Raw genomic sequence first — 11,338 nt, forward strand, 5'->3', positions numbered from 1 at the left:
TTTAATGAGATCTTTGAACATTACTTAATAGTGAATCCCCTATTAGCATTTCGAGTAGGACAATTCTTCCTGACAAAGGAATCTCCCAAGCTCTGGAGGACATTTATCATGCCTGGACCCTGCTGCCCACTGAGTACAGAAACACCCTCAGGCACTGCAATAACCAGAAACATCCCCACATATCTCTAAAAGCATCACAGGGAACACGAGCAGTCCTGGCTGAGAGAGGACGAAGGAGTGGTTCCCTTGGGAAGAGAGAACAAAATGAGCAAAGGCAGATGGGCAGTAAGCAGCATTTCTTTGGGGGCAATCTTGTGCCTAACTGAGAGGGGGCCACAAGCGGGAGAAGCATGAGAGGAGGCTTCAAATGTATAGGGACATCCTCACCCTGTGCAGGACACTGAACCTTGAAGGGAGGGTAGAGGGCAGGACAATAAAAGGATCAGATTTGCTAATCTGTGATGCTGCTTCCTTCTAAAGTACAATGTCAGTTTGGGAATATGTGCTAATAGCTCCTGTCATTTTACTGGTTTTTGCCCATTTGTGTTCAAAATATGCATTTCTGCTACATCTTCTTGGTGATGAGGGTTTGGGAAACTCCATCTGAGAGCTGCTCAACACACCACCCTCTTTAGCAACAGTTACTTTAAATTTGTCATACAGTAATTAAACACAACTTCCTTTCTCCTTCACTTTCTGCTTCTCTATATTTTATTCTTCCATTACTGATGATCATGTTCACCACCAGTCAGAGAAAAAAGAAAAAAAGGAGCTTACGTCTTTCAACTGTTGCATTCACAATTCTAGGTCTTCATATCCAGACATTAGAAGTTTGTCTAGATATGAAGAGATAAGGAGGTAAGCATCTGTATGTGAAAAATCAATTTTCATATATTAAGTTAGTATCTAACTGTAAAATTCTCATAGGTTCTAGTCCTACATTAATAAAAACTGAAAGAATTGGCAATAAGTAACTACTATAAAGTACCACATCTCAGATTTTTGTCTATAGTTTATAGCTTAAATTTTCCTCCCTTCTATTGAACAACTGAATAAGATAACACTCTGATTTAGTTTTTGCTATAATGCCATGTTCACTGCAGTTTCTACTTGACCACACTTTTCTGGAAATGCTGTCACCCCTTAGATCAAACTCTTAGAACAGGGGTATTGACTGGAAAGAGCAGCACGGATGTTTTAAAATATGTTAATTTTTTTAATCCACAGCTGTGGAGCAATTTTTACATTTAAAAAAGAAAAAAGGGGGAGCCACGGTGGCTCACTCAGGTTGTGATCCCAGGGTCCTGGGATCAAGACCCACATTGAGCTCCCTGCAAGGAGCCTGCTTCTCCCTCTACCTGTGTCTCTGCCTCTCTCTCTGGGTCTCTCATGAATAAATAAATAAAAATCTTAATAAAAATAAATAAAACAGTACCATGACACAGAAAAGAGAATTATTTCTAAAATTTGGGGAAAAAATCCTGCATACACGAAAACACATACAAAATCTTCAAATCAACTTTCCTCATGGGAACCGATAAACTTAATGATCTAGCAAAGATTAGAGTCAGAAAAATCTCCTCAGTATGTAGGAAGTAGTATAGGTCCCAGAGTCACAGAAAACTTCTGAACCAGAAATTTCATCAGGTGTTGAGGTGACGGAAGAAATAGGAAGTGTTTTCCAGGTCCTAAACAACGGATACCTTATGAACAAGTATATGATTCTTTCAAAATGTCATTTATGAAGGGCATGATGTCATACTCACTTGCTAACATTTCCCCCACCATGGATGATGAGTCACAGTGTAGAATCCAAATTGTCATATTGAGAGACAGGTTAATGGGAGAAGATGGACTGATGGAAGAAGGGATAGACAAAGAAAGCCAAAGAAAAAAGCCATAACTGTAAAATAAAATTAATAGAATAATCATGCAAATCTACATCAGGAATCAGAAGAGGAAAGTATTTTACCCTTGTTTCCACAAAGAAATAAGAGATTTCTTGGCACATCACTGAACATGGTGTCTCAATTAAATATTATATGAAGGAGATTTAAAAGGAACTCAAAGAAAAAAATCAACAAAATGGTAGAAAATAACTGATAATTTAATTTAGCTTACCGATGTTTTCACATGTGTTACAAAATTTAATAACTATTTCTGTGCGCTCAAAAAAGTGATTTATAATATTATGTTATATGATATTCCTTATAAAATATCTACCTAAAAAAATAAATAAAAAATAAAATATCTACCTGTAATAGTTCATGTTTCCATATTTAAAGATAGTTGAATAAGCGTTAATTTATTTTAATCCTTGTCTCTATTTTTATCTAACCTCAAAAGTGTATGTATTATAAACCTACTCAAAAAACAGAATGTCCTGTTGAAATAAATCAATGTATTCGTGAAGTTAGATACAGTAAAAGTAAAAAAAATTACTTTCCAAATATCGAAAGGTCTTCATTGAGTCTTCTTTAACAAACCAAGAAAACTATTGCAAAATTGTTTGATAGTTTTTGTGAGTAGCATAATTTTATTTGGCACCACTTAAATAGTGAAATTCTAGCAGTAGAGATTTTGATAAGCTAAAATTTCTGTTTGAGTCAATATTACATTTTAAATAGGCAAGACAATTCCAGCAATGGAATAAAGAGACCCTCATATCACCGCTATGAATGCAGACTACACAAAAGACCATAATTAAACAATTTGGCTGTCATTAGTCATGCAGATTTTAGATTTAGAGCTTCTTGTTTTGACGATTCTAAACCTAGGATACTGGAAATGTCTTAAGTCAAAGTACAAGTTAAAGTAGTAGTACCAAAATGCAAATTCCTTCTTTTTTTGATGCAAAGGCAATCAGTCATTTCAATCAGTTCGGTAATCATGATTCTTTTTAAAAAAAAAAACTAGTTTCAGTATTTTTTTCCCTAAATGGTCATTCAGTGGCTCTATGCAGACACACACCATATTTACTTACTACATACATGTATGATTATCATTAAATCAACACGGAATATCAAATCACAAAAGTCTACTGTTGAATGACTCTATCACTCTCTACTGAAATAAAATGAGATTGATCTTTGAGATCAACTGATAAAAAAGCCAGGTAACTTTGCTCTAAAATGTTAGGTAAACACAAAGTCACTTTTCAAATTTCTTAAAGACCTATGCACAAATTCACTACCATACACACATACATACATTTAAATAACTACATATATTCATACATTTAAGTAACTACAGAAAAATAAAACAAATACAAACAAAACCAACAAGCAAAAACATCCTGTCCTGATAAAGGGAAGAAATTCTAAAATAGGTTATAATATGATCTAAAATTTTTCCGGTACAGATGTTCACTTACTAATTAGGTTAGGACACAAATCATCTGATGACTGCCAATGTTTAATTTTCATCTATGCTAATTAATTTTGTGAGCTGTTATTTGCTTTTACAGGATTATTCGTTTCCCTAGAGAACAAATTTATCAAAAAACTATAATCTTAAATCTTCAATGGATCTTAAAAACATATTTCTCTAATTCATTCAAATACTGTAAGATGGCTTCCTTTTTTAAAAGTTATTCTCTGTTAAATGCTGTTTGCATTATTAGTATGCTCTTATACTAGCCTACTGTAAAGCTGTGTATTACTTCAAGTGTAAGAAAACACACAGACAACGCTATTTAAATATATAAACATCATTAAATGCATTCAAATGGAGAAAAGTAGAAAAGAATTTTCCTCTAAACAAAGTTTGACATATTTTTTCTTTTAAAAAATCATAGATATCAAAACAATAACATTAAATTTACTTAGATATTGCATTTTATATAATAATATGTAAATGAATCATTAGAAATAGGAATCCTAGAAAATCTCTATTTTGCCTAGTATAGTATTCCTTCAGCTATTATTATAGAAAAGAAAATATATTTTCATTTCAGATCTGCAGATATGCTAAGCAATTGCAATGGCCTGTAAATATTCATATTGCACATTTTTCATTGAAATGTTAAAGCCAATTTTTAAATTATGACATAATTAAAATAAAGCACATAAACACAGGGTTCTGGAGAACTAAACAGAACTTAGCAGCATACACAAGAAAAAACTTAAATGTTGTTTCAATAGCAGAGTGAATAGCAATGCAATTAAAGTTTGACTCAGGTACTTACAGTTCATGTTTGACATAAGCACATCTCTTGACCCACCTTAGTAAGGTCTATTTTATACCATGAGCTATTCTGTACTCTCAGAAGAAGTGAATTGGTTAATTTCAAGCCAAAACTCTCCAATAAGTTTGGAATCCCACTAGTGTTTCACCACATTTTTTCTTAAAGAAATATCAACTAAGACAAAGAATAAGCACAATGGAGTATATATATTCAGTACCACATTAAATCTGCCCTTGCTTTTTCAAAATCTAATCACAGAGAAATAAGTACCAGTAGTAACCTTTCCGTTTTTCTGAAGGAAATTTTATTTTTGCACGTATCTTGGCAAGCAGCATTCCTAGTTACTTTTGTGCATATCTAAATGACGTATCTAAAGAATACACAGAGAATGTACAGAAGAAGCCATGTGTTATTACAGTGAAGTGAATTCTCAGGGAGTTACTTTATGTTAAACATACAGGTGCCAAAAAGATAATAAATCAAGCAAGTTGATCTGAGACTGACACGTTATTTTCTAAGAGAAAAATCTTTCTAAAGGAAACACTGGTCCACCAAGTCAGATAATAGGAAAAAATAGTCATGTTACTAGTCAAATTCTGGGTGGGGTGGGGGGAAATCAAACACAGAACCAAGCAAAGAGCTTACTCACATTCCTTTCAGGCGTTGCCACATTTTTTCAGTGTGTTCTCCTATGAGATACTTAAAAGTGGTGTTTTCCAATTCTTCAATTTCTGTAGCAGTTGACCCCATGATGATACTCCTAGGGCAATATAGTTACAGTCAGTCTCAGCAGCTAGAACAAGCATTCCTCAGTCCACTACAAATCTCAAACAGTTAGACAGTAGCATCTCTCATCTATCAAAATATTGCAGATTTACAAAGCTAAGGGCAGCCTCTGGCAGAATTGCTATTGACTTTGACAGGCATATCCACTGCTCCTCACCCCCCTGCCCCCCCCCCCCCAAGCAGACAGCAGTATAAGCAGATCCTCTGACCTCACAGAACAGTCGGCACATGTGAGCCTGCTACTGTACTACTGACCGACTGAGCGCTCCAGCTCTCCCCAAAAGCAGCTCATCTGTTACTGCTCCGTGCACTGAAGCACATCAGAATTCCTACAGTTTACAAGATCTATTATGCACAAGAGAAACGTGAATGACTTTAGCGCATCAGAAGAAGCTGAATTCCTCTCTACCAATGGAAGGAGGGCGGGATGTAATAAGGAAGCAGATGGTAGGAACCAGTGTCAGCAGCACCACCCTGAGAAAAAAGTGCCTGTTTTAAATGCCAAGGTTTTTGTCTCTTAATTGATCTGGAACCAACAGTGAAAAGATATAGCATGCTCCAGCAATAAATGCAACAGATATTAATGACAACAATGAGGAGATAACACATAGAGCCATACAGAAGACAGACCACAGAGCTCCACAGGTTGCTGTTGAGAGACTATGTACATCAATGATGCTGTAATCATGCTTATTCACCTTCTCCTAGCAACTCCACACAGTAGGTAACCGCCAATTTACCCAGAAGAAAACACGGCAGCTGCACACAGCCTGCTCCGTGAATCCTTTGGGGATTAAAAGATAAATAAAATGAAACTAGTGTGAATGCTTGTGTGTCTGTGTGTGTGTGTGTGTGTGTGTGTATCTGTGTGTTGAAGGAAAGGGAGTGTGTGAAGGTGGGGGGTGGAAGAAAAGGAGAGAGGGAGAGAAAGTGATGCTGTGCTGCTTGTGCATTTGAGAAGAAAAATGAGAGAAAGTGAACATAAAAGGAATCAGAACTGAGTCATCTGCCAAGCACCCAACACATGGTGAGCTTTCTTTGAAACAAGCACAGACCCTGAGTATGAGCTCCACAGCAGCGATCGCTATCCGCAAGCTGCTAAGAAAAATACACTTAAAAGCAATCTCTCTTCTTGTTTGTTTGAAAACCCAGGTGTAGTTTTATCCTCCCTGCAAGAAACCTTGCCTGTTACCTTGAAGTTCAAGGTAGGGATATTCAGGGGTAGTAGAGCGATGGTGATGTCTTGAATTTATTAGGTATGTATGTCAGACACTGCTGCCAGTACCTAACAGCGTACCTTTTAAAAATTCTTACAGAAAGACTATGACGTAGGCAATATTCCCATTTAACAGCTGAAGAAACCGAGAAAGGTATTTCCCAGATTTAAAGCCAGTCCTTCATTTGTGTGTGTGTGTGTTTAGGGTTATTTGTTTATTTGAGAGACAGAGACAGTGAGTGGGGTGGGAGAGGGGCAGAGGGAGAGGAAGAGCGAGAACCTCAAGCAGAGATTGTGGGGCTTGAGCCCGTGAACCTGAGATCAGGACCTGAGCAGACATCAGAATCGGAGGCTCAACCAACGGAGCCACCCAGGGGCCCCCAGAGCCGGTCCTTTCCAATGGGCGCTAGGATTTGACCGACCGTCTCCCAACACAAAGTTACCATGTGTATCTAGGCGCCGAATGCACCAAGGAGTAAAATCATCGTAGTATGTAAAGAGCGTGTCTGCCAAATTTTATAGAAAGTGCCTTCTGATTTACAAATGAGAAGAGGTGAGCTTTGCTGCACGACTGGGGCAGAGCCGTCCAGTCATGACAGGCCACTCCCCCGCGTCGGCGAATAAAGGAGCAGGACGCCCCCCAAGTCCTTGCAGCAGGAACCCACCTGCACCCACGCGGGCCAACCTTGACTGCAGGTGCAACGGCCCCAGAAGAGAAGGGACGTCATGACCTCCCCAGTCTAAGGGGGCGTGGGTTCTTTGGGCGGCTCGAGCCCTCGTTGCCGTCGAGCCCGCAACGCCGCCAGCACCCCCTCCCCGGAGCACATTGGCCCCCAGCACCCCCACCCCGCAGCCCAGCGGCCTCCAGAACCCCCCTCTTGGAGCTCAGCGGCCCCCCCCACACCCTCCCCGGAGCCCCTGCAGCCCCCAGCACCCCCTCCCCAGAGCCCAGGGCCCCCCTGCACCCCCACCCCGGAGCCCCGCACCCCCTCCCCAGAGCCCCAGCAGCCCCCAGCACCCCCCCGAGCACAGTGGCCCCTTGCACCCCTTCCCCAGAGCCCCTGCACCCCCAGCACCCCCTCCCCGGAGCCCCTGGAGCTCCCAGCACCCCCCCCCAGCCCAGGGGCCCCTTGCACCCCTTCCCCGGAGCCCCCGCACCCCCCCGGAGCCCCTGCAGCCCCCAGCACCTCTTCCCCGGAGCCCCCGCAGCCCCCAGCACCCCCCGGAGCCCCCACAGACCCCAGCACTCCCCCCCGGAGCCCCCGCAGACCCCAGCACCTCCCCAGAGCCCCCGCAGACCCCAGCACCCCCTCCTGGAGCCCAGTGGCCACCCCGCACCCCCAGCACCCGCCTCTCCAGAGCTGTGGGCAGCGAGCTGAGCTGAAGTTTGCTGCGGCCCTGCAGCCACTCCTATTGCACGCAGGCCGCAGGGTGCTCGGCTCTGGAACCTTCTCTGAGCAGACGGAGGCAGCCTGGCAGGGGCCGCAACCGGCCCGGGTCCTGACCTGGGGCCGACCAGCAACCTCTCCCTGAGGCCCCTCTTGCTCCCCACGAACCCGGGTCTGCACCCCGGGGGCCCTGCCACCCCGAGCACCGGTGAGGGGCTCGCCCCGGGGTCTCCCGTCGGGGGGCGGCCGAGGGGGCATGCCCCGTGCCCGGACCCCCCGCAACACAGCCAGGCCAGGGCCTCCTTCCCAGCAGGGAAGCTCGGGGCGCGGCAGGACCAGGGGCGCTGTGCGCCTGCGCAGAGGCTCCCGCCTGCAGCCTGGGACCCCCACCCCGCCTCCCCGCGCTCCCACACGCCGGGGAGCAGGAGACGGAAAGACTGGTCGAAAATCGAAAATAGTTTCCAAAAAAGAAGTTAAGTGAAGTGCAGCTTCGCTTGTGTTCCTGACCTCCATCTGCAGGTAAGGCCTCTAGCGCGCAGGGAGCTCTACGTAATCGCCGCCCACCCCTGCGAGCACTTACCGGAATTGTCAGAGGTAAGTTAGTCGTTGCTCTGAAAATACTGACTTTACCTTCCCTGCGCCTTCGTTTATCCTTCTGGAGATATGCATTTAATAAACACTTACCTGATTTTCCTTTAATGCGATAGCCAATATCTGAATTCTGCTCACAAAGATGAATCACAGTGAAAAACTCTCTAAAATACGAGGACTATCTTACCCCATCGTGGGTGAATTTTGTCATTAAAATTTATTTGCCCTTTCATGATCTCACTTCTGTCATGTATTGATATTTCAGATCTCATAGTATACTGATTACACACTCAGTACACAAAAAGGCTTAATTATTGCATTAAATGTTTCATAAAATAAAATTCAAATGTGAACAATAAGCTATGCAGAACAGCTTGTTACTTAAATCCTTGACCAATGTAATCTTCAGATTTAGGCACCATCAAGAAGCTATTTCTGTTAATGCAGAGAATTCAAAGCATTTTTCTTTTCTAGTTTATAACTAACGTCTCCAAGATGTATTAATAGGTAAAAATAAAATAAATCACATTGGAGAGAACAGAATAGAACTTAGGGAACAGCATTCAACTTTTTTTCCCTAATTAATCTGTTGAGAAAAATTTGAGATGTTGCATTCATGAAATTAAACTAAGCCAAAAAAAATTCTGACATAAGACAAAGAAATAAGATAACATGAAAGTATTCTAAGAAATTAAAATACGCTTGCTAAAACAAGATGTTCTATACAAGCTCTGGGAAGAAGCTGAGAAAATACTCTTAAATATAGAGTAAAAATTGACCTAATTTGTCTCTTATCTCTCATATGTTCCATCTCTTTTGCTTTAGTTCTATGTTCAGGTAAATTATCTATTATAATAAGTAGCTCGTAGTTCCTTCATTCTTATTACCTAATATTTTACTGGAATGTTGACTAAAATTTATACAATGATTTTGAGGGATCTACTGATCCCCAGCATAGACTGGATCCAGACTACCTGAGTTTGAATCCCTGTTCTTTCACTTAAAGAATTATGTGGTAACTTTGCAAGTTACTACCACGTGTCTGTTTCCTCATGTATAAAGAAACATAATAATATCATCCTTCTCATACAGTTGATGTAAGGACTAAATGATTTCATATACAAAAAAAATTAAGACAGTATTAGGCACATAGTAACTGCTCTATTAAATTGTTAGCATGTATTATTATTGATATTATTGCATGACTTTTCTCCTTTGGATTGTAGTGTAATCATTTATCTCAGTAGGTTTACTCATCATGAACTATTTCCCAAATAATTTGTCATAGAACATTATTGTTTTTATGCATTGCCAGTGTTCAGTTTAGAAACCTTACATCCTTGCTCACGTGTGAAATGTTCGAAATATTTGTGACACTAATTTTATTATCATAATAAGGTTATACTAGCACCATGTAGTAAATTAAAGGGAAAAGAGTTTTAGACTTATGAGTCCACACCCAGCAAATGACAAAGATAAATGATAACATTCAGAGGCATCAAATTTGGAAAGCATACCACTCAAATATTCTTCTAAAATAATTATATTTTAAAAATAAATAAATAAAATAATTACATGAGTCAGTATACCCGAAAAACAAAAAAGTAATTAGTGACTAAAATCAGAGACATGTACCTAACTAGCCATGGAGATTAAAAACAAAATCCCAGATTTATTTCTGTGAAGAAATGTTAGGAGAAAATTAGTTCAAATTAGAACAAAAAAACTAAGGCGATCCAAAAAAGATGGCTTCAAGAAAAAAATGGATTAAATTTTAAAACAATCTTAAACTAAAAAGATGATTTTCTTGATTAAATGAGAGCACATTATTTCTTAATTGATAAGAAAAGACCCCCAGAAATTTGTGAAGTTATAATGGTATAGCAGACTAGATATTCCAAAAATGTCTAGGCCAAAAAGCATCTACAAATATTGGAAAAATTATAATAAACATACTTTTGAATGCACAGATGGGCTTCTAAAAAGTGAAGGTGTCAAAATGTAGATGCACATAATAACAGAGCTTCAAAATACATGAAAGCAAAAATAATACAACTCTAAGGAGAAGTAGACACATTTATAATTATAGTCATATAGTCAGATATTTTATACTCCTCACTATAAAAATTGATAAGTAGAGAGAAATCCAGTAAGTATGTAAGAGACATGAACAACATTATCAGTAGACTTGAACTAATTGACATTTATAGTACGCTCCACTCAAAAACAGCAAAATATTCATTATTTTAAAGTGCAGGCATTGAATATTTACCAAAAGAAATCACATTCTGGATGATAAAACGAGTCTCCATAATTTAAAAGGAGTCAAACAATACGAACTATATTCTCTGATCCCAGTGGAATTAAATTAGAAATCAGTAACAGAAATATCTTTGGAAAACTCCCAATATTTGCAAACTAAATAATACACTTTTAAATAACCTATGGGCCAAACAAGAAATTGGAAAGTAAATTAGAATGTATTTTTGAACTGAATAAGGATGAAACACATAATATACCAAAATCTGTGAAATACAGCTGAAGCAGTAACTAGGGAGAAATTTGTTGCACCATATAGCTCTATTAGAAATGGAAAAAGATCTCAAATCAATGATCTCAGGATCCACAGTAAGAAATTTTATAATGTTATTTATGTATTTATTTTATTTGAGAATGAGAGACAGAAAGAGAGAATGCTGGGGGCGGGGCAGAGGGGAAGAGGAGAAGCAGAGTAATGATAGGCAGACTGGATCCCACGACCCTAAGATCACGACCTGAGCCAAGATCAAGAGTCAGACACTTACTTAATTGAGCTACCTGGATGCCTCCACACTAAGAATCTTAAAAGGTCAAGTGAAACAGGTAAAAATTAATAAATAAATATCAGAGCAGAAATCAATGAAATAAAACAATAATCAGAAAAGTAATCAACAAAATAAAAAGTTGTCTCTTTGAAAACATCAATAAAATTGATATACCTTATTTTATTAATAGAAAAAGATGTCAAGAACTGTGAAGATTCTGAAATTTCACCATTCACACAAGCTATCAGATCAGTCTACCAGCCTATCCTTGGGTCAGGAACAAAGAATTGTATTTACTCTTCACACCAAAAGTAGTGGCCACAGTATTGGCATTTTGGTATACAGGTTATCTGAGCTCTGATTTCCA

The sequence above is a fragment of the Canis lupus genome, chromosome 36, assembly GCF_011100685.1.
Source record: "Canis lupus familiaris isolate Mischka breed German Shepherd chromosome 36, alternate assembly UU_Cfam_GSD_1.0, whole genome shotgun sequence".
NCBI classification, from domain to species: Eukaryota; Metazoa; Chordata; class Mammalia; order Carnivora; family Canidae; genus Canis; species Canis lupus.